The sequence below is a fragment of the Melospiza georgiana genome, chromosome 9 (genome assembly GCF_028018845.1).
Source record: "Melospiza georgiana isolate bMelGeo1 chromosome 9, bMelGeo1.pri, whole genome shotgun sequence".
Taxonomy (NCBI): Eukaryota; Metazoa; Chordata; class Aves; order Passeriformes; family Passerellidae; genus Melospiza; species Melospiza georgiana.
In genome coordinates this window covers 28440388-28462578 of record NC_080438.1, presented here as the reverse complement: position 1 = coordinate 28462578, position 22191 = coordinate 28440388, and the positions used below count along the sequence as shown (strand labels likewise).

The window sequence follows — 22191 nt, the reverse complement described above, 5'->3', positions numbered from 1 at the left end:
CTTTCATTTTGGTGCCTTGTGCAGGGCTTTTTGTTTTGCCTTTGGGTTAAAATCCTTTTAACTTGGGAGTCTTTTGTGAGAGTTTTCATCCCCCTCCTGGATGTCCCACCCACTCAGCATCACTTGAAATGAAAAGATTAGATGCCAACTGGTCTCCAAGTACAGAATGAAAGAGAACAACAAATTCTACTAAAGATCTCTCTCAGACTGCAAAAATAAAAGATGAGTTTTTATTGGCAAAGGCCTCTCTTGATCTGTTAATATCAAGGAAGACAAAATTATCTGTGTTCTTTGTGAAGCAGCAGTTGTTTTAGTGGGGAAGGAAGCCAAGACAGCTGTTAGATAGTTCAGTACAAAATACTGACAGCGACACACCAACAACAACACCAGCAGTGAGGGACTGGGCCAAACCGCCAAAACACCAAATATTATTGATGTTTCTGCTTTACAAAGGTTTGACAAGCTGCGATAATTGAAAATTTTCAGACTGAAGGATGACTTTTGAGTTCATCTTGGCCTATTCTGCCTAAAGGATGCTGTGGAAAAAGCAGCAAAATCTCTCAGCTACAAAAGACCCCATTGAGAAGAGGGAGGCAGGTCTTGGTCAGCACTCAAGACTCAGAGGGGAAGGAGCCATCCTTGTTTAGTTTGGATGCAGGACTTTACTCCTTTGAGGAATGAGAGGCCGTGAGATTTCAGCAGCTTCTGAGGAGTCCTCTGGTCAAGCTACTTGAACAAAGGGCTTTGTCCACATGACCTGCAGCGTGCCCAATCCCATGACAAGGGATTATGAAATCATTTCTTCCACTTCCCCGGTGCAGGATGAAATATGGGGTGCACTGAGGCTGGGAGCAGACTGGAGCTTCCTGGCTGGGACCTTGCTCTCACCCTGTCAGCTCGCTCTGGTGGCCTGACCTCTCCTGCACATCATTTCCTCTGTTTCTAACATGCCAGGAAGGGTTTATTTGCAGATCTCCAAGAGTTTCAGATAGATTTAATACCTAAATACCAGGAATTTAATTCTGCTTTCAGTTGTCCCCTCATACACCCCACCAGGTCACACCTGCACAGCTACAGGTACAGGTAAGTTACATATTAAGCTCAGGAGGTAGGGAGCAAAATTTGGCTCATCAGCAGGAGCTCCAGCCACCAGTGCAATACAGGCTGCTAGACTGCAATAAACGTGCCCTCTAGCCTTTTCTGGAAGGTTTCACATCCAATTTCTCCCCTTCCAGGCCCCTGTGTTCTCTGGAGAAGCTTTTTTTTACTCAACTACACCCTTCTACAGGGCACTCTGCTTCCCTCTCCAGCTGCACCTTCTAAGCTTTGCTAACTCAAATTACTGTCTAAATTGCATTTATGGGGAAAAAGAAGTAATTTTCTATAAGTGTAGAATTACACACTGGCTGTTTTCTTATAGATTTGGATCATAGAAGAACTTAGAGAAAAAAACCCCACATAAACTTACAGCCCAGTTTGGCTGGAACAGCCTTTGTCCTCCATCAGTGGATGTAGTAGAGAACAGATTGTGATACATTTTTATAATAAGGAACAAGAAAGACCCCACAGCTCTGATGGAAATCCAAGTACACCCCACCAACAGAAAACTCCCACTGATGAACCTGTTCCAAAATGGAGCTCAGCCCTAGAGCTCCCCAAACATTCATTGTGAAATTATAACGATCACCCTTTTCACAGCATCAGCGACTCCTGCAACCTCTTCCCCCTTCTCCCTTTTTATAAGGGATGCCTCACATCCTAAATTCCACAACAGATGTTCTTTACAAGGCTAGAATAATTTACAATGAGTGTTGTGTGGGTAGGGAACTCAGGCTTTTCAAAATCTCTGGGTTTGCAGTGGCCACATCTCGCCCGCAGCACTCACAGTCAAACTCAGTGAAAATTCCTGAGATCCTCTAACCTACATTTGGGAACTTTCCCAAACAGAAGTGGATTTGACAAACCAGCAAGCAGAGAGAGATAAATCTTACAATTCAAAAGTCAATAGAAATATTTTAATCTCCACAGCAAAATTCACTTTTGTTGTCTGTTATTTCCCATCTCAGTTGTGTGCTGTGGCTTAGCACGATTTTCACTCAGGGAGCAGATCCTTTTGACTCACCAGATTGAAGATAACCTTGCCAAAGCTCCTTCTTTCAAGAAGCTGCCCACTGAATTCACAGGGGGATGAAAGGAAAGTTGCAGTTCTAACAGCAACATCACCTGACAAAGTCTTTGGCATTTTATACCTAAAAAAAAATCTTTCCTGCAACTTCTCCTAGTGTTTTCAACAGCTGGATGTTTTACTGTATTCATAGGCAGGTCCAAATATAAATAGTAGTTTCTCTACTGACCCACATACTTGGCCTATATTCAGAGTCTTGTAAGATGTTTCCATTAGCTGCAGAAGAGTGTCAGGTCCTTCTCCAGTGAAATTTTATTTATGAGGTCTTCTTTCCCAGCACAAAACAAGACTAGATCAGCTGGAGGCAGGCTCCTTGCTCACAGCTGGAAGCCTGTTTTCCTCCTATCCTCCATGGACATGTACCTTTATCCTCAGAATCTTTCATGGCTGCATTTTCAGATGTAATTTCCAGTGCTATGTGAAGAAAGGAGACTGAAAGAGAGAATAAGCCATATCTGGGGGAAAGACTGAGAAAATAAAAGTCAAGGAAGGAAGCTAGTGGAAGCTGAGGTACATGGCCCCACAATTACTATTTTTAAAATATTTTATAACTACATTTACAATACTCTTAACTCATCTGGCCTGTGAAATCTCCACTCCAGAGAATCCACAGTAACTGAATTAACCTAACTACAAAACCCATGGCTCAAATCCTCTGGCCTTTGTCTGGGGAAGTCTTTCATTGGAGCTTTCAGCTGGAAAAAGACTGCAGGAATTAGTGGCTGTGGAGTGTGCAGTTACAATAAATATATAATTCATCATGGAGGGGTATGTTAAAACCGTTAGGAATAAAATAAATGTTCTTCTTTCCCATTGAAAAGAGATGTCAGTTTTTCTCCTACCATTACTAAAAGGGCCAGCCAGGGAGAATAAAGGCTTATTGCAAGGGAAAGCATATAGAGCCCTTTTATGAACTCTGGCTGCAGCCCTCCTCTTTGTGAGACTCTTTGTTTCAGTTTGTTTTTCAGCAGCTGTATCTGATCTGCATCTCGCACACTTTCATCCTGTGACAAAACACAGCTGCAAAGTGACTGCAAGTTTCTCATCTGTCCATCTCTGTGCATTCTCACAGATGGGACAGGTATGAGAAGCACCAAACCCGGCTCTGGGGTGTTCAATCTGATAAATAATGGTGCAGTGAGTCACGAGGGCCGGTTATCTCTTGGCTCATCTTTCTTGGAAGGATCAGTGATAGCACTGTATCACCAAAGATGCTGAAGTTCTCCAGAATGAAGTGCAGGCAATTACTGGCATCACAGAGTGCCTGGAGTTGCCATCCCTTAAAGAGGGTTTTTAAGGACAGAAATATTTTGTTTTCAAATGCAGGATAAGAAAACCAATCACCACACGTTTAAGCCTTCCACTCTGAAAAATCCTCCACTCAAATAGGAGTGGCAAGAGCACAACCAATGCACAACAGCCTCGAGCATCTCCTTGCCTGATTTTTGATGACTTAGTTACAATTATTACAGGGTCCTGTTGTATAAAATGGGCATGTTAGTGTTTTGTTTAGACAAAGCTGCCTTGAGAGAAAATTGTTGATTACACAGGCAAGGTTGCAGTGAATTCAGTGCATCTTGGACACCAAAGAAGAGCCATGGATATCTCATAACTTCTAGATTTGCCATCTCCCCCAAGTATTCCCTCTCCTGAAGTTTCCTTGTTCCTCAAAACACATTCTCTGTAATGAGCTGCTCACCACAGATGGGTTCCTCAATTCCAACCCTGCAAAAAGACCACCAGGAACAGCCACTTCCCAAACATTCCCATGGAGCCCTGTCCTTCCTGCCCCACGTGCTGCTGAAGAATCCCACAGTTGCCAGCTGTGATTTACAGAGAGGGGTAAGACACACTAATGACTGCAACTCCTACCACTAATTACCACTTGCTCAGACACTAATGGACTCTGTTGGCCAATGCAAGTCAATGTAAAAGCCTTTGCCATTTGAAAAGAACGGTTTTAAGTTATTAAACACTGTGGATCTCAGGCACTGGTAATGGTTCACATGCCCACATTTGTCTCCACAGTTAGGAAAAGGAATGTACAGCAGCAGCACTTGCACTGCCTGAGTGGCCACGTTTGACCTGGGTTGCACTTACAGCTTTTACTGCTCTCCTTACTTTCAGTTTGGATGCAATCAGCAAAACAACTAGAGTGGCAAACATGGGGTCAGAAAACCTCCAAAATCATCAGGGGACACATTCCACTTGGAAGTCAGACTTCCTGTCCAACCTGGCCTTGGACACTTCCAGGGATGGGGCAGCCAAAGCTTCTCTGGGCACCCTGTGCCAGGGCCTCCCCACCCTCACAGGATGGATTTTTTCCCCAATATCCCATCCAACCCTGTCAGTGGGAAGCCATTCCCCCTTGTCCTGCCATTACAAAGCTCTAGCAAATACACTGTCTCCATCTTTCTTGTAGGCTTTTCTTGTAACCAGAGAGAAAAGCAAAATAATCAAATATTTTGCAGGATGGAAACTCTGAGTTATTTTTAGTGAAAGGATCAAAATTAGTTCATTAAGAAGTTCTGTCTGATAATGTCAAACCATTCATATCTATAATTAATGTTTAATATCGTAGTAATTTTTAGAAGCTGAAAAGAGTTGAATTCTGAAACACGGAGTCAAAATGAAAGTTGCTTTCTCAATCTCAAGTAGTATCAGTGTTTCCGTTGAAAACTTCATCAAGATCAACTTCCCCCAAAGTTCTGATTTTGGTACCAAAACAGCATTTTCAAGAAGAAATTTATTCTGTTAAAATTAAAAATAAATTTAAAAACCCCAACAAACCAAACCAAACAAAACCCTCAAAACATGAAACCTGGCTGCCTGGAAGCTTCCACCTCTCTAAAAATAACTGAGGCAAGCCAAATCCTCCCACCTTCCCTCTCCATCACAAAGACAACCTCTCACAGTTTGATTACAAACCTCAGGGCACGCTGTGGTTTCGCTGCCAGCCGTCGGTCCCGGAGTCGGGCTGGTTACAGGAACACCCCATGACTTCCTACACGAGACAGGATTTTCTCAGAAAGAATTGGCCCAGGCTGCAATGCCAGTAGATCTGTTTTGGCAAGTGGCTGTGATGGACAATGTAGGGCAGAATAAGGTTGTTCTCCACACGGACAGGTTCAAGGTGGAAGCCCAATGCCATCACACATCTGGCAGCCCAGCTGCTGCTTGGAAAATTGAATTTCCCACTCTCTGGATGGAGGCAGCTGTGCCAATAGGGCTTTGCAGTGAACATCATCACAGCCATTCAAGAGAGCAAAGGCTTCTCTCACTTTCAGGACTGGATTTTAAACTGTAGCTAAGAACATTTTGGGATGAGAGCTCTGAATTTTTCATTTGTGGGGCTGAGAGAAAGCACTAGTTTAATTAAGAACCAAATGAACTCAAAGTAAAAAAGGAGCACCATTTCTGGAAACTGGTTTAAATGCTCTTTTATAAATTGTTAATTATGTATTTAACTTTTTACTTACTGAACACATCTTTCCACTCCTACACACATATCCCATATTCCTCCACATTTGGGCAACCTGGTCTAGTAGAATGTTGCCCAAAAGGCAACTATCCTACTATCCCTACCCATGGCATGGGGTTGGAACTGGATGAGCTTTAAGGCCCCTTCCAACCCAAACTGTTCAGGGATTCCATGATTTAGAGCTGTGCAAAACCTTCAAAATTCTGATTTGGTACCTGTTACTTCCATTTTGCACCCGCTTTCCATGGGTGTGATTGACTTTAGAAAGAGGGAAAGCAGGGAGGAAGGGGAAACCCATGATCCACAGCAGGACAGGAAGACAAGAAGAGCTGACCCACATTTCTCAGCTGCTCTGCATTTACAGGCAGGAGGTCCAGGGAGGGAGAGAAATCAGGTACCCACTCTGGTGAAAACAGAGGTGTTTCCGGGTCACTAAAAATTCCAGAATCATTCCACATTTTCTCCAGTCTTCTTTTCCACTGCAAAGACCAAAACCTGCCCCGTCAGATGCCAACCAAGCTGTTACTTGTTTTGTTTTGCAGGTTGCTAAGGAACAGGGCTGTTTTTGCTTACTTGCCTCCCTTGGGCTATTTCACAACACTTTGTAATATACGCTGCTCTTTTTTGCTGCACATCTGGTTTTGATTTCAGGTTTCAGAACCCCTCTGAAAACTGAGATATTAGTTTTTCATATCTATCATCTAGACAAAGTGCATCAGCCTGTCAAACTGAGTGCACCGGTGAGACACATTTAACCCTCTCAAGTTACCCTTCCAAAGCTGTTTCCATTTGTTGTTGAGTTCAGACAGTGGAAGTAGCTCAAGTATTTTGTCTAATTTGCTGTGTGAAATTAGCTACAACCACCATTAAATTTTAGGTATGAAATAAAAACTACTCATTCCTTCAAAACGTGCCATTGGATAGGAAAGCCTCCTGCCTCACAAATGCTAACAAAGGGAGAGCCATGCCATGGATTCATTGCTCGCCACCCCATTAGATGCTCCACAACTTCTCCCAAAGCTCCTAATCTTTCATTTTCCTTGGAAGCAGCTACTCCCAGAAAGCAGCTAACCAGCACGGAGAGGGCCTCTCCTGTGTCTCTGGAAAATGGCATTATGGCATGGCAGAACAGCCCAGTTTGTCCTTTGGGGCAGCGGCAAACACGTCCCTCAGCCCCAGCACTGGAGCTGGCCACAGGATCACGGAGCCACTGAGGTTGGGAAAGCTCTCTAAGATCACCAAGTCCAACCATTAACCCAGCCCCACTAAACCATGTCCCCAAGTGCCACATCCCCATGTTTTCTGAACATTTCCAGGGATGCTGATTCCACCACGGCCCTGGACAGCCTGTTCCAATGCCTGACCACACTAAAAGCGAAGAAGCTTTTCCTAATATCCAATCTAAACCTCCTCTGATGCAATTTGAGGCCATTTTCTCAACCACATACAAACAAAGTGATGGGAATAACATGTATTCCTGCTCTGTTGCTAGCCCTAAACCAAGTGCTCCTGACCTAAGGCCTCTCCCAAAGCCTTTCTCCACACTCTCCAAGCAAAGCTCTGACAGAGAGGGGGTGGGCAGAGCTAACAGTGTTCCTTTAGTCTTCGCCCATCTGGTCCCAGCGTCATTCAAAGTTGCAATTAAAATTTATATCACTAGGCTAAGGTCACTGGGAAAACCTCTGCCAAGAACTACATACATTTGACACCCTGCAGAGAAAAGAAACTGCCTCTGCTTTATCCTGATAGTTTGCTTTTCCCAAGCACGGGGTCCAGCAGGTCCCACAGCCCCGGAGCAGGGTGATTCACTCTCTGGCCCTGCAGGCTCTGGCCCCTGGTCCTGCCCAGCAGTGCCAGGGAAGTCCTGTAGTCCAGCAGGTTTGAACGACACAAGGTTTTCTAAGAATCACCAAAACTATCTGGGATTATTTATTAGAAAAGGCACCTGCACTTTGTGCTGGATGAGCGCAAAACCGCGGACTGCTGGGGCTAAGAGGGCAGGATTTCCAGGTGGGAAGAGTGAGGCCTTCCACAGGGCATCCACATTCTTCAGTACCAGACCAGCCCTAAATCCACAACCTTCATCTTCAAAACTTTAAGCGAATATAAAATTTGAAGTCTGATTTTCACTCTTCTCCTGAGACACATTCCAGCAGTGTGAAACACTCCTGAAAAAGTAATTGATGCCACAGAGGTTCATACCAGTAAAAAATAAACTTGGAGACTCCCAGATTCTTGTCTCACAGACAGACTGCCCTTTCCTAAACATGAGGACAGTACCAGAGGACCACTCCACCATGGAGGGGATGTAGGTTTATAAGACTGCACAGATGCCAAATGTTGTAAATTTTAGAGACCTGTTGAGCTCTGGACACGATGCCAATGGCTGCACCTGAAGATACTGTCCCAGTGCTGCCCAGCTTCCTTCCTGAAGGGTGCTGAATGCAGCTCAGCAGCCAAAGGGAGATGCCTGAAGGACAGCTGGGCAGTGTGATGCTGGATTTTCCCTTCCCCACCTTCTCCTGGACACAGCAGAACTCAGCCAAGCCTGGAGCTCCATGTGGCAGACCCAGGGCCTGGCAGGCAGTCTCCCTCCTGTTTGGGACTCTCAGGAGTGGGCCAGGGCTGATTGCTACAGGGTCTCTGTGATCCACACAACCACAGACACTGGGATCCTGCAGTGCAGCAGAGGCTGAGAGTGCATGGGACAAAAGGCCCCTAAAGGATAAAGCACACTTGGTGTCGTCATTATCCCGTCACGGCTTCTCAGCTGCTCTGGGGGCACAAATTGAAACAAAGGTATTACATGTGGTAAACCACATCTTTCCATCTCTTTTCATCAAATCTAGACCAACCCAACGCTTGGAGCCCTCATATCCAATTTCTCCCCACACCCCTCATCCCTTTGGTGTGGTCAGGCTTTCCCCTCCCGCCAGGCCAGCCTGGAACACTGAGGCAGCTCCCTCCACCCAGTGAGGGTCCTGCCCAAAAGCCCTTCTGTGGTGTGAGCTCACCGTGACCTTTAGCAGAGCCCAGCCCTGCGTCCCTCCCGTGTTTGGAGAGGCTGCTGGAGCCTCCTCTGCAGCCCGGGTAACACGTAACAATTAATCCTTCCCACCAGGCACAGGCTGGGCTCAGGGCTCGTCCTGGTGGATGGGTGGCAGGGCAGGAGAGGGTTAAGAATATCATGGAGCAGTGGGGGCATAGGAGAGCTTAATCTGGAAGCAGTTTAAGTAACCTAAGGAGAATCTGATACAGACCAAACACACACAAGTACAGATGCATTTAATAGAAGCCTCTCTCTGCTCAAGATCTACAGCTGAGGCTCCTGCAGCAAAATGTGCTCTGTGGAACATCCCGTGCTCCAACCACCATGGTTATGGGAGGGATTGCAGCCAGTATTATGTGCTGGTGCTCTGAAGGACTCAATGTTCACTTCAGACACACGTTTGGGGGATGTGTATTTATGGATAGATTTTGGGATGCAGCACATCCCACTGCGAACTTGGACAGCAGCTCACTCTTCCGTCTAAGAATTCCTCTCTTAAGAAATCCCAGTGTTGTGTAAATAAGGGCACAGCCAGGGCTGTTCCAGCAGCAGCTGAGCCAGGTTAAGACGTTTTCACCTCCAGCCTGCCCACAGCTGTGTATCCACTGCCCCCCATTAGGGGTTACCACCCTTTTCCATGAGCCTCATAACCACATCTGCGGACACTCCCAAATCTGGCTCTGACAGAGGGATCCAGCTAAGCTTAAGTACTTTTTACTTGGTTATTTGTTTGGGGTTTTTTTGCCTTTCTTTTTTTTTTTTTTTTTTTTTTTTTTTTTTTGAGCTAGCTCATCTTGAGATTGATAGTTTCTTGACTCAGTTCAGCTGCAACTGGAACAGCATCTCTGACCACAGTCCAATAAAACTCTTGCAAAATTGCATCTGTCAGTCTCTTCAGTCAAAGCCTGTAAGAGTGTTCTAAAGATAATATACTTAATATTATTTTTTGTGCTGTCTCAGTGTTTCCTACCTAGTACTGGGGATTTAAATGCCTCATGGTGGACTGATCACATTTGTATGCCGCAGTCTTTATTCTCCACCACTTTATTTAAGATAATGAACACTCTGAAGAAACCATCAGCAAAAAGCAGCAAACCCAAAACCTCCAGTGAGTCCCTCTTCCAGAGAATTTATGTTTTCCCTTAGGTGCAAGAATCCAGTAAGTCACTGGGGAACTTGATCAGAGACTGTTGCTGCATTTACACTCTTTGTATTATTACTCTATTTCATTTTCAGCTCTTGGCACATGGGACTGAGGAGGGCTGTGCAGCCAGGGCCTTGCTGGCTGTGCCAGGAGGCAGGAAAGGTAGTTTGGGGAGACACAAATATTTGCTTCGCTGACCTCTGTGTTTGGCTCCCAAGTCGGTTTGATTTGTATTCTGGGCCGTGCTTGTGCTCTCAGGGAACATACATAACTCGGGCCAGTTGTATGAGATGGGAGTACAAAGAGGAGCCCAGCTCAGGCTCTGACATTTAGCAAGCCAAGAGGTTTGAAAATGGAGCCAAATCCATTGCCTGGCTTGGCTGTACGAACCAAAACACAGGCCTCGCCACTGGAATTGATTAGAGACACATGAAAAGAAAATACATAAAATGATACATAAGGTTCTTGTAACCTCCAGCAGCTGATGCCAGAATACTCTCATTGGCTTGGGCCTGCCCTGACTCCACAGCACAGTGAGTGCAGAGCTCAGCCGAGGCCGGGCTCAAGGTTTCATCAGATTAACTCTTCAGCCAGCCTGGGTCACAGCAGCCCCTGTGCTGCTCCCAGATCTGAGCCCTCCTCCAGCCCCAGGAAAGGAGATGAGTGCAGGATTTACAGCCCTTCAGCTGCTGCAAAAGGTGCTATAGCTGCCCACAGGAGGAAAGGAAATTGAATTAAAGGAGATTAGGAATCTATACAACAAAGTAGCCAGAAGGCTGTTTATGCTAAATGCAAAATACTCCATGAGCCAGCCCCACATAAAGTGTATTCTTCTGCTGCTGCAGATCCCAGGTATCCCTCAACACAAACTGGGGGCTTTGGCTGGCATTTCTTAGCTTGATTACAGATCATAATTTAGCTGGGAAGCTTAACCCATACAGACCACTCCACTGATTAAACAACAAAATCCAGCAGACACTGAAGTGTTTTGTTTCTTGGAAGAGTGTGAGTTATTAACAGCATTCTTTCAAATGCAAAGATTTGTGCCTTTCTGCAGAGTCTCACTGTTCTCCAGAAAGACACTTTTTTCTCAGTTTGAAGTATTTGATATGATAGCTTGATATGATTAATGTGACACTTTCAGGAAGGGCTCGAAAGCAGACAGAATTTCACTGCAATACCAGTGAGACTCAACACTTCCCTGGAAATGGGCAGAACCAAGATGATGTTAAACATTTTCCAGTAATCCTTGTGCATGGTGTTGGGACCTTTCTGAATTGACCACTGAAGGGATTGTCTGAAAAATGAATTAAGCCTTTATCCAAAAACCTCAAAAACTGAGTGACCACAACTAATTTTCTTGTAGACAAGCACCTTTCCCTTCTGAAACACCAAACCCAAGGGCTTGAAGCAAATAAAATATTCCTGGAAAAGGGCAATGAGATGATATTTAAGGTCCCTTCCAACCAAATCATTCTGTGATCCTCTGAATACTGGAGTCCAATATTTAGGAATATCATATCTCCTAAGGAATGAGCAATTTACTACTAATACAGTTGCTCCTATAGCAATTTCCCTTCAGATTTCAGAAATTCCTGTGTTCTGCTAACAGAAGGCAGGAGTTCAACAGTGCACTCAAATTCTCCCAATTTAACTTGAGGTTTAGTATTTTCTAATTCAAAGACATTTCATTTGAAAGTGTTTTTGCTTTATAATAAACAGATAATAAACAGATTCTTGGTTTCCTACAATAAAAAGAGAAAAAGACTGTAAACTTCAAACTTCTAAAAGGGCACAAGGGACTATTCTCTCATTTTACTCTTTGGCTGTGGAATCTATACTCATTAAAAGTGAAAGGTTGAGCTCTGATTAGTATTTGTGCTTTAAAACTTGCCTTTCCACCCCAAATGAAAGCAAAATGGGCTGATGTGCTTTCACTTTTTGGTTTTAGACTTTTTTTCCTCCCTTCTTTTTGCAATATGGCACCAAAATGCAAAGTTTGGATTTCCTAGAGTGCAAAGAAACAAACAACTAATGTAACACTCTTTTTAAAAAAAATCTTTCTGAAAGGAAATACTTGTATTTAAAGATGCAAGATATTGAAAACATTTTACAGACTATGAATTTTAGCTACTAAGTGATAGAAAGGGTCATGAAATGGCCCAACTCTTTCCTTGCTATGAATCATCCCAATGTGCTGATGATCCAAATATGCAATTCTTCCCTCTTCTGCTATATTTTTCTAATAGATAAAGACTAAAAATAATATAATTGAGTTGCAGACATAGATGGAGATTGGATTCCTGACAGCTAGCATGAGATAGACAATAATCTAACCTGATGGGAGAGAGCAAGGAACAAGAAAATGTTTCCATCTCCTCATTTTACTATTGGAAATGGAAATATGACATCGCATGAAGGTCATCTTTTGGAAGATGCTGAGCTTCTGTACATTCTGTTGTTGTGCTATAGTAACAAGCATTCTGAGAGCCTGAAAAATAGGATTATATTTGAGGCTGGGGAAGGGGTGGCAGAGGCAGGACCCACATCCTGGGCTGATCCTGCTGGGGATGTGCAGCATCTCCCTGATGCAGCTGCAGCCCTGCCCAGGCTGGGCACACCCTGCTCCCCATGGGCTCTGCCAAATCCTAAATGTCGAGCCCAACCAAGCCTTGTGCAAATCAACAGCACATGGAGGAGTTTTCCCCACGTTCCCCATGGCTTTGGCTGCAGAGTTCAGAACATCTCACACTTTAAAGGGTGTTTGGGAGCTCTGCTTTTTACAGCTTGGAAAAAAAAAAAAACCCTTAATTATTATTTCATTAAAACTGTTATTTCAAAACTTGTTTTCATTCCTAAAGCAGAGCCATAATGATCCGGCCAACACTCTGAATGCAAACATACTTAATATAAAATGGTTTTTAGAACAAACCATTAATTTCAAGGCTTCCTGGTAATATATACTGCTGTTAAAGCAAATATTTTTCCATAGGTTTTGAGTCTGTTATCAGGGTTGCAATAAATTCTGCTATTCCCACATAAAGTCATTAAAAATAGAAAGGAATTATGTGTCAACTAAATTATTTCTGTTGGATCAAATGAATGAATCTTATCCTTATTTTCCAATCTTAATTCTAAACATTTCTGGAAGGAACTGGAAAGTATGCAAATAGGAACAATCACTTGAAATAAAAATATGCAGGGCACGTTCTGAAAATATTGACATGAAGTGATTGACATTATCAGAGGATCTCTTAGCCTCAAGAGCTCTCAATGAAATTAAATTGTTTCTGACAAGTTCCTGAAGAAATGTTTAGTTCAAACGAAACCATATTTTCAAAGAAAAACATTTTGGAGACAAATTGTGTTTCCCCTCTTTAGTGCAGGGTCCCTCACGACTCTGGAACAGAGTGGAGCTGTTTGCCCTGATGGGACTTTCAGTCTGAATTTACCTATTTTTAGTGCCAGTAGCAACCTGGGGATTTTGATTGCTTTTTCTTTGTTTGTTTTTTCTCACTATGAGTAATTTGTGCTGTAGATTGATGTTGCTGCTGTTTGTAAACAGTGGGTAATGAGCTGTTCCTAAAAGCTAGAACGGGTTTTACCAGAAGGGAGCTCGGCCTTTCCTTCAGTTTTTCTTTCTCCTGTTCCCTGTGTGTTCAGCTACACACTCAATTCCACATATTCCTGTACATGCAAGAGCAGAATAAATGTGGGAACCACAACACTTTCAGCTGCCCCACCTCATTCTCACCCCAGAGGTTTCTAAACTGCTCCTCAGCCAACTTCTGCATATATGCACGAGCAGCAAACCACGGCTGCCTCCAGGCCATGTCTTGTCTCCACGCTCATTTGCAGCATTTTTCTTGGGCCAAGTCCCATGGGATGCATTTGGAGGCTGTTATTTATTTTTGCAACATGACTGTGCTGAAATGGAGAAAATTCAAAATAGGACACGAGCAATGGAAACAGAAATGAAAGACAAATGAGTTTCACACACAGACACTTTCGAAGTTGGGGTGTCCAACCCCCTCAGCCTGAGGGTTGGGGGTAATTTTGGGTGCCTGTGTGGGTCCTGTGGATTAAGTTGTCCATGTGAATAAAACATCTGGCTGGATGCAGCTGGATTTCAACTTACAGACTCTTAAAGCTCTACTTTAAATATTTCCCCTCTTCTCCAAGACAAAAGGATGGGAGAGGCTTTGTACTACTTCCAGCAGATCAGCTGTGCTGCGTGTTGAGGCTCTCTCCTGCTGTTTCAGCAGTTCAGGCCAGAAACTGGAAGTGAAAAGGCATCTTTCTGGAAGAAGCCACAATCAAGAAGCGTGGAGCCAGGTTGCAAAACCAGGAAAACAATCAGAGGGAAGTAGGTGACCTAAAAGGAGGAAGAAGCTGTTTCTAAATAATGTCTGTATTTGTCCAGCTGGGCAGCAGAGTTACCAACTGGCCAATGCAATGAAAGGAAATCTGCATTTTAACCCTATTTCTCACAGTAATGTATGGAAGCATCTCCTGCTGGAGTCATTGGTCACTTCTTCTCTCCCCAAAGGTATCCATAAGAATGCTGTGGATTTCAGCTGGTAAATTTTTGGCCTATAAAGGAGAGGGCTGAAGAAATGCAGTATTATTTCATAAGAGTTTCTCAATAACAAGATTTTTGATCTTCCTAACATTATCCAGAAATAAAACACATATTTTCTTCTCAGCTGAACCCAGCTGGCTGTGTGGAAAACATTTCAAAATCTGCCACAAATCTTTGGGTTTTTTTTTCCTCATGTCTGTTAATTTCGTTAAAACAAATCAATTAAATGTCCTAATTACAACTGAAATATATAATTACATTGTGCACTCAGTTCAGTGCATGCTAATGAAGCAATCACCACCTTCTTATTAGTCACTCTGGAAAACTAAACCCAAGTGAGAGCTGAGAAATGTTTTCTTGTATCTTCAAATTAGGCACTTGGTCCATTGTTTGTTTGTTTCTAAACTTGAAACTTGAGTAAAACAGGCAGAAAAGATACAGAATCATTATAATAAATTTGTTTTTTCCTTAGAGCAAGAATTCAAGAGGAATTATCATCCCCTATTGTGGATCAGCTCAGAAATTAGAGACTATTTTTAACATATATCTTGATATCTTGTTAAAAAGTTTTAGCAAATGAGTATAAATTTTTTAAGGCAGTACACAGCTCTTTTAAAATTACTTTTCTATAATGTCTGACTCTGGATAAGCTCCTGAACAGGTAGGGCATGATTTTAAACAGGTAGGCATGATTTTGAAATATTGGGAAAATAATCTGCTGCTGAATATTGACATCTGTTGGAGTTGGGAGAGCTCAAACTGCTGATCCCTGTCCCTGTCAATGCTGTTTCCTATCAAGAACAAGCAGCTCTGACCTCTTTTTACCTTGGATACATCCTCTGTTTCCCTTCATCCCAAATCTAATTCAGATAAGAAGTATTTTAGTGAATGTGCTTTGCCTGCCTAAACAGAAATATTAGAGCAGCTACTTAAATGGTAATTGATAAATGCATAAAATTGCTACCATTCACACTGCAAATCAGTTAGCAAAATTCAATGAGGGTTTAAACATTTCATTGCATTAATGATATAAATGCATAAATTTACAGAGAGCAGCATCCAGCCTCTTGGCAGCCTTCCACTGTATTTACTTAAAGGTGATAATGCATTTAAAAAGCACTTGAAGCAGAATATGTATTAAACACTACTAAACTTGCAGAGATTTATTAGCACAGGCTTTTAGACTGTCTCTGCCCTGAGGCAAACTCATTTTTATTTCTGAAAATTAAAAAAAAATAGAGCAATACATCATTTTAAGAAACATCAGCAGGGTCAGTATGGGAGTTATCTTAAAATCCAGTATTTCTTCATGAGAAATGCAGGTCTGTAGCCTTTAGCTGGTGTGGGACTGACTGATAACACTGCCCCAGAACTGCTGATAACATCCACAGGATGTTCATTTACACATTAGTGAAAGAATGGAAGTTTGGAAAATTCTCTAGGATCTCCAGAGATTTATGATCTGGCATTTTCAGCACCTTAAAGTGTTCTGATTTCTCAGGCAGCACTGAAATTCTGTCCTGTCCAGACAAAAATCAGGCACTGCCAATTCTTTGGAGAACTTCAGCTGATGAACATTATTAATTCTCACAGCAGATGTGAGCAAAGGGAGCAGGAAAATATTTGCAGGTATTTAAATGTATTTGCAAAAGTGCTCTATGAGCATTTTTAGGGTAGAGAGGATGCAAAAGGAAATATCCTAAATATTAAATATGGATCTCAGTATGGACCAGCTGGATATGAGCCTGCACCACTGTCTTCACTGAACAGAAACCCACAGAGCTTGGAAAGCAAGCGGGAAGCAGGGCTTGGGAGTCCTCTTTGAGCTGAAATAAAACAATGTGATTGAAGTGGTTGGTCAAACAAATGTGGGGACTGTGTGCTGTGTGTCCTGGCAGCTTGGGATGGAACCCACAGCTTCATTTCAGCAACTGAAGAGCAAACACTGTTTGTGGCTGGAGAATCAAATCAGAGCAAACTCACCACTGTGGAGAGTTCACCTGCTCCATCCCCACCTGTCAAGGTTCCTAAATGTACCCAGACCTTAAACCCAAAGGGCAGCACCTTCACTTCCATGTGGAGGACATGGAGACATGGATGAAGGGTGGCACTCCTTGTCACTCAGCAATAGCACAAGGCACAGCATTCATGTCCCAAAAACTGTGTCAGGGCTCTCTCTGAAGTCCACCACACCACCCTAATTAGTGCTTTTAGTAAGGAACAATATAAACTAGTGAAAAATTGCAGCATGACCCTTCCCACTTTCCCACCAAGGTCAGAAAGCACAGCTCCTGCAGGCTGCCATGGTGAAATTCTGTCTCATGCCTGGTAGGGTCAGGAACATGGAGTGCATGTGTAAACACAGCCTGGCTGATCTGCTCCACAGAAACACATCCTGCCCTTGGGTTTTTGGGTCTACACTGACAGGGCAGGCACCCTTCTCCTGGCTGCAGCATGTTCTGAATGGCTGAGCTGCAATGAGCAGATGACAGAGATTTGTCTCTATTTTAATGGTTTTCTGGCCAAAATCCTCTCTAGAATTTAACTCAGCAAGACCTTTAAATACAACTGAGAGCAAAATTTGGCTCAGGGAGTGTTTCCCCATTTTATTCCCTACAGCTTTTCATTACCACCTTCTAAATCTGTAACGAAACCAGGAGTGTTTTTATGGTGCTCTGTATGAGAGCGTTGCTAATAAGTAGCTCCATTAAAAATAGTAAACATAAATCATTTATTCATTTTATGCATTTCTAAGTCCACTTGAGAATATTTTTGGCTGAGCCAAGGCACAAGTAAGGGTGTTAATTATTATCTTACTAGAGCAATCAGTTAATAAGGCAGTTAGGAGAGATGTTTGTTAGGAGGTTCTGGGGTGCCCCGAGGCTACTGAAGTCATTGTCTGGGAAAGAACACGACCGCTGGAGCTCGCAGGAGTCTGGTGGCACCCACCCAAAGCCCTCGAGGCCTCTGTCTGCAAATTAGCTGAGAGGAGAAAGCAGACACCAGGTCTGAGCAGGGAGCTGTAAACAAGAGGTGGGAACTCCAGCACAGCTCCCACAGAGCAGAGCAGTGGCTGGGGGCCCCTGCAAGGAGGATGGAGGGGCTCAGTCAGTGGGGTGGAGATGGGGAGGGAATGGGGTTCAATTTCCTTCTCCCCACAGATAACAGCAGTCTTTTCTGGGCTCTGCTGTCTCCTCAGGCCAAGGAACCTCTGCACCACTTACAAAGCTGAGCACCTTGAAGCAGCTCTGCTCTCCCTGGCCCGTTCATCCCTTGTTCATCCCTTTCAGTCTCCTCCAGGAGAGAAGAGCTCCTTTATTCACTGTTCTGGCCGTGAGGATGCAAATGCTTTCAGTCTCCTCCAGGAGAGAAAAGCTCCTTTATTCACTGTTCTGGCCCACCAGAACTGGGTGGACATCCAGACCAGTGTGGTACTACTGACCAAAGCCATCGACTACTGACCATGGCCAGAGGGCCTTTGCTCCCATTGTGCCTCCAGAGAGGCTGATCCCACTAAACCCACTCTGGTAAGTGGTGCTTCAATCCAGAGGCCAAGGACAGAGTGAATTGTCAGATTAAATGCTAAAGGTTCAAGGAGAGAAGCACACTGGGGCATCCTGCTTTTCTTCTGCCTGTTCACTGCTCAGCAGCTCCTGCTCTGCACTCACCACTGCAGCAGCAGTGGGTGCCAGGAGCCAAACATGTCCATTAGTGACTTGCAGGAAGGAGGTTATCCCAGTTTCCTGAAACCCAAGGAAAACCACAGCTGTCTGCCCTCAGCCTAGGGTGTGTCAAGGAACCTGTCCACAAGGGAAGTGTTTCTGGTTATGAATTACATGCTACAACATCCCCGTGACTCTGTTAGGGATGCACTCCGAGGTGCTCCAGGGGAAGCCTGTTCTAGGAGCTGAATTCTCCCTGGGGGATGGAAGAAATATTAGAGGAATTGCTGGGGAAGGGAGGGGAAGAAGCCACTTTCTGATGTACTTCAAAGACAAATAATCTGGCTCCTTCTGTCTGACATCCACAGGGGATGATCTTATGAAACTTCAAAACACTTAAACTGATTTGCAGCACAGAAAAAATTTTAAAATGCTGCTCCTTTTACTTGTCCTCCCTAATCCAGTTAGTCCTCAAAAATATGGCTGTAGGAGAGAGATCCCATTTCACTTGCATGTGGGAAACCCTCTTTACTTGAGACAAAACAACAAGTCCTAGAATATATCCCAGATCTATCCTACAGTTTGGGATAGTACCTACGCAGAGGCCTGTTCCTTGTCAGTGAGGGAAATGCTGTCAGTCCCATTTTGCAGATGGGAAATTGAGAAAGAACATTGAATTGCTAATCCAAGGACACAGGAAAATCCATAATCTGAAGATCTGAAAGTGACCCAACATCTCCTAACTTCATCCAATGGGATCACTGTTGGGCAATTTTTTCTCTCAGAGATTCAGTAAAATTTCCAACAAATCCAGCATGAACAGCCGAGAGCTGACACTGTCCCTGGGAGCTCCCTCTCCAATGAGAGAATGTAGATGGAAAATAAATATTAGATACATTTAATTCATTATTTAATATTCCATCAGGGGTTTTGCTAGAGTGACTGGCTCAGGAGCACAACTTTGGCCAACCATTGCCCTGACAGAGCTCCAGCATCTCTCTGCCAGAGAAACCCCTCCTTCCCACAGACAGGGAGATATTTCAGAGCTATTATTCTGTAGAGTTCAATTGACACTCCAGAAGACAACTTTGCTTTTAAAGAGATTAAGTTGGTTCCTTCCCATAAATTCAGTAGCTACCCCAACTATGCCTCATTGAGAAAACTTACTCTGACAAGAGTCATGAATTATAACCAGGATAAAATGTTTCATTAAAATACAGATAAGGGAATTTAAGAAGCAAGGGTTTTGTATGGGCAAAACCAATTTTGCTGCAAAAGCAAATCCACAGCCATTTTTCAGGTCACTAAGTTGAAGTCTGAGTGTTATAAATCCATCATCAATGTTTTCCTACAGCTATAGTAGCTGACACATCTGAATCCCTGGGAGCTAAAAGCATGCCAGGAGAAATGAGCACCATCAAAACACATCAGGAGGAGATGTACAGCAAGGGCTATAATGTACCTGACTGCTGACAGGACAATATTGGCTTCCCTTCCCCAAGAGTTCATCATCAACCACTGCCCGTCCATGAAGGAATTGATTTAAGGGTATCAATTAAAAATTAGCCCCAGTATTACCAGAGAGATGGGTTTAAGCATAATTAATGCAAAAAGCTTAATAGCATTCTTTTTGAGGTTCAGCTGAGTATCCCTGATGATGGTGCATGTGCAGCATTCCCTCTTTCAGGGGAGTGTAAATTATTCCCTCCTGCACTGATCCATTGGAGTAGTTGTAAAATCTTGATTATATCCATGTCAGATGGGTTCAGTTCAGAATAGAACTGCCCAGAAAATTATCCCTCCCTCCCCCACAAAACATTACCATTGCATTAAAAAATATGTTAATAATTAAGCAAACAATTGTGGATAAAATCATCTCCAAGTTTTTGTTTTTCTGGTGAAAAATGTGTGTGAAAAAAGAGCTTCTTCCTCACAGCGTTCAAAGGTCATGTTTATGTCTAGATTCAAGTAAACAACAAATTTGTCAGTAACATTTTGATCAAGAGCATTATTTGCCCTAGGTGATAATCCAAATTAATTTACAAGTTAAATGGGGTCATAACTTCAGTCTGTGAAGGAAGAAAGTCCCAGGAATCACTGCTGTGCCTTCCTTGAGTGTCAGGCACTTCTGCAAAAATCCACGTCAGGGACAAGAGCTTGAAAAAGCTTCTTGTTAGCTGAAATACCCTTAAATGGAGGTACCAAGGTTTTGAAACTGGGTTTGTCTCCCACCCCCACAGTGCTGGGTGATTTTGTCCCTTTCTGCCCTGTCCCAACATGCTGCCATCCTCAGTGTGTGACTCAGGACAGCTTGGGGTCAGCTGTGGGGCACTACAATGATCCATCAGGACAACTCCCTGCCTAAGCCACAGAAGTTCCCAGGAAAAAGCACAGCAAAGCTGGAGGTGAGGAGAATCACTCTGGAACTGGTATTTCAGGTCTCTCTTACCTCTGTCCTGAAAAGCCCCTTCTCATTTTTTCCAGAATTTTGTGATGGTGGCATGTAAATAATGAAGTCAGAAAAAGTTGTCTCAGTGACATCTGTAAAAAAACCTCAAATTCAGTACTAGTTTTCTTTTCTTTTTTTTAAACTCTAATCTGGACAGTACTGTAGAACCTTGGTTCTTCAAAATCTAAATTTTGCAATATGCTTTTGGAAGCCTTCATATTTTAGAATCCTATGTATAATATATTCTATTATGAGGACATTCCACCACTCTAAATGCATTCATATTTTAGGTATGCAATACTACCACAGTTTCAAAAATAAACATCTGAAGAAAATTCTGGGGTTTTAAAAATAAGACATTTGTAGCTTAATGTTGTTTGAAGAAATCTGGAATGGTATTAATCATTTCAGTTACTCAGTGATTTCAATACGAATGTACTGAGAGATGAATACGCATCTACTGGTCATGTTAACCTGCCTTCTCCAAAAAATATTCCATGTGATACAATGAAATGCTACAAATATGAATCATTACCTTCTAAATCTAAGCTAAGACCTTTAAAAATTGATATGGGTGATTTTTAAAAGTAACTTTTCCATCTTTTTGCAATAATTTTGCCTCTATTTTTAATGCTTGATTTATCTACACATTTAGGAGTCTCTTCCTACAGCCATTCCAAATAATACTGAAATGTCAATGCCTGGTTACTCAGTTCTTCATGACCTGGGAGCACAAAGGCCTGTGCAGTGTCAGGGGCTCTCACAGCAGGGAGTAGGAGGGTGAATTTGCAGGGCTTTTGCACATTGCTCTGGAACTAAACCAGTTTCAGAGGTAAAGGACAAGGCATGGGACTCAGTTCCTCTCTTCCACAGACCTGGATCAGGAGCACCAGGAGGGAAGCAAAGGCATCTCCAGGCTTTCAGTACCCTCCTTGGCTGCTGAAGAGCTGTGTTTTTAGGAGGAATAGGAAGCACCAATCTGCTTTGCAGCCACAGCTCTTAATTCTCGTGTTCCACCCAATGCCATTATTTGGAGATTGGCTTGTGCAATATTCTCTATTTATTGCTGGTTTGGTTTTCCTTTTGTTGCAAGAATGGAGCTGACAGCTGAACACGTGTACCTACATTATGAAATCCTGCTTAACAAGGAAGAGCTAATTAAGCTGTTAGAGTGTTGGCCCATTCCCTGAACACTGCCAGCAACGCCCCACGACTGCGCTGCCCTGGGAGGGACAGGGACGTGACACAGCACTGGGGACTTGGCCATGGAACCGTGCCAGGAGAGACAAGTGCCCTTCCAGCCAGACATTGCAAGAGTCTTCCTGCCATGGCCAGAGCCACCACCACCTCCTCTCTTCCCAAGAGCAGTGTGCACACAATGGGGAGAGCAGAAACTTCTCACACAGCTTTTTTTAACGAAGCGACCCTGAGGGCACAGCGTCAGAACTTCTGTGTGAAACTGCTCCAAGCCAGCTGGTCACAGCTAAACCTTTCCTTGGAATTCTTGGCCTCAAAGTTTATGGTTTGGTACCCCAAGCCAGTGTCCTCCACAGCCTGACTGGGATGACCACAGTCAGCAGCACTTTAGCACATTCCCAGCACTCCCAGGAAGGTGGCTCAGCTGAAGGACTCAGAACCC

The 22191-nt window shown here is 43.5% G+C and overlaps 1 protein-coding gene across 12 annotated transcripts in view; it reads right to left on the bottom strand.

Annotated features, from left to right (window-relative positions):
* FGGY (FGGY carbohydrate kinase domain containing) overlaps nt 1-22191 on the bottom strand; it is a 283064-nt gene that overhangs the window by 160415 nt on the left and 100458 nt on the right. Inside the window, exon 1 of one of the 12 annotated variants that reach the window (XM_058030730.1) lies at nt 20553-20631. The exons of the other annotated variants lie outside the window; for them this stretch is intronic. The gene's annotated coding sequence lies outside the window, so the exon portion shown is untranslated. Of the gene's footprint in view, nt 1-20552; nt 20632-22191 lie in introns of those variants that run through there. 12 annotated transcript variants of the gene reach the window in all.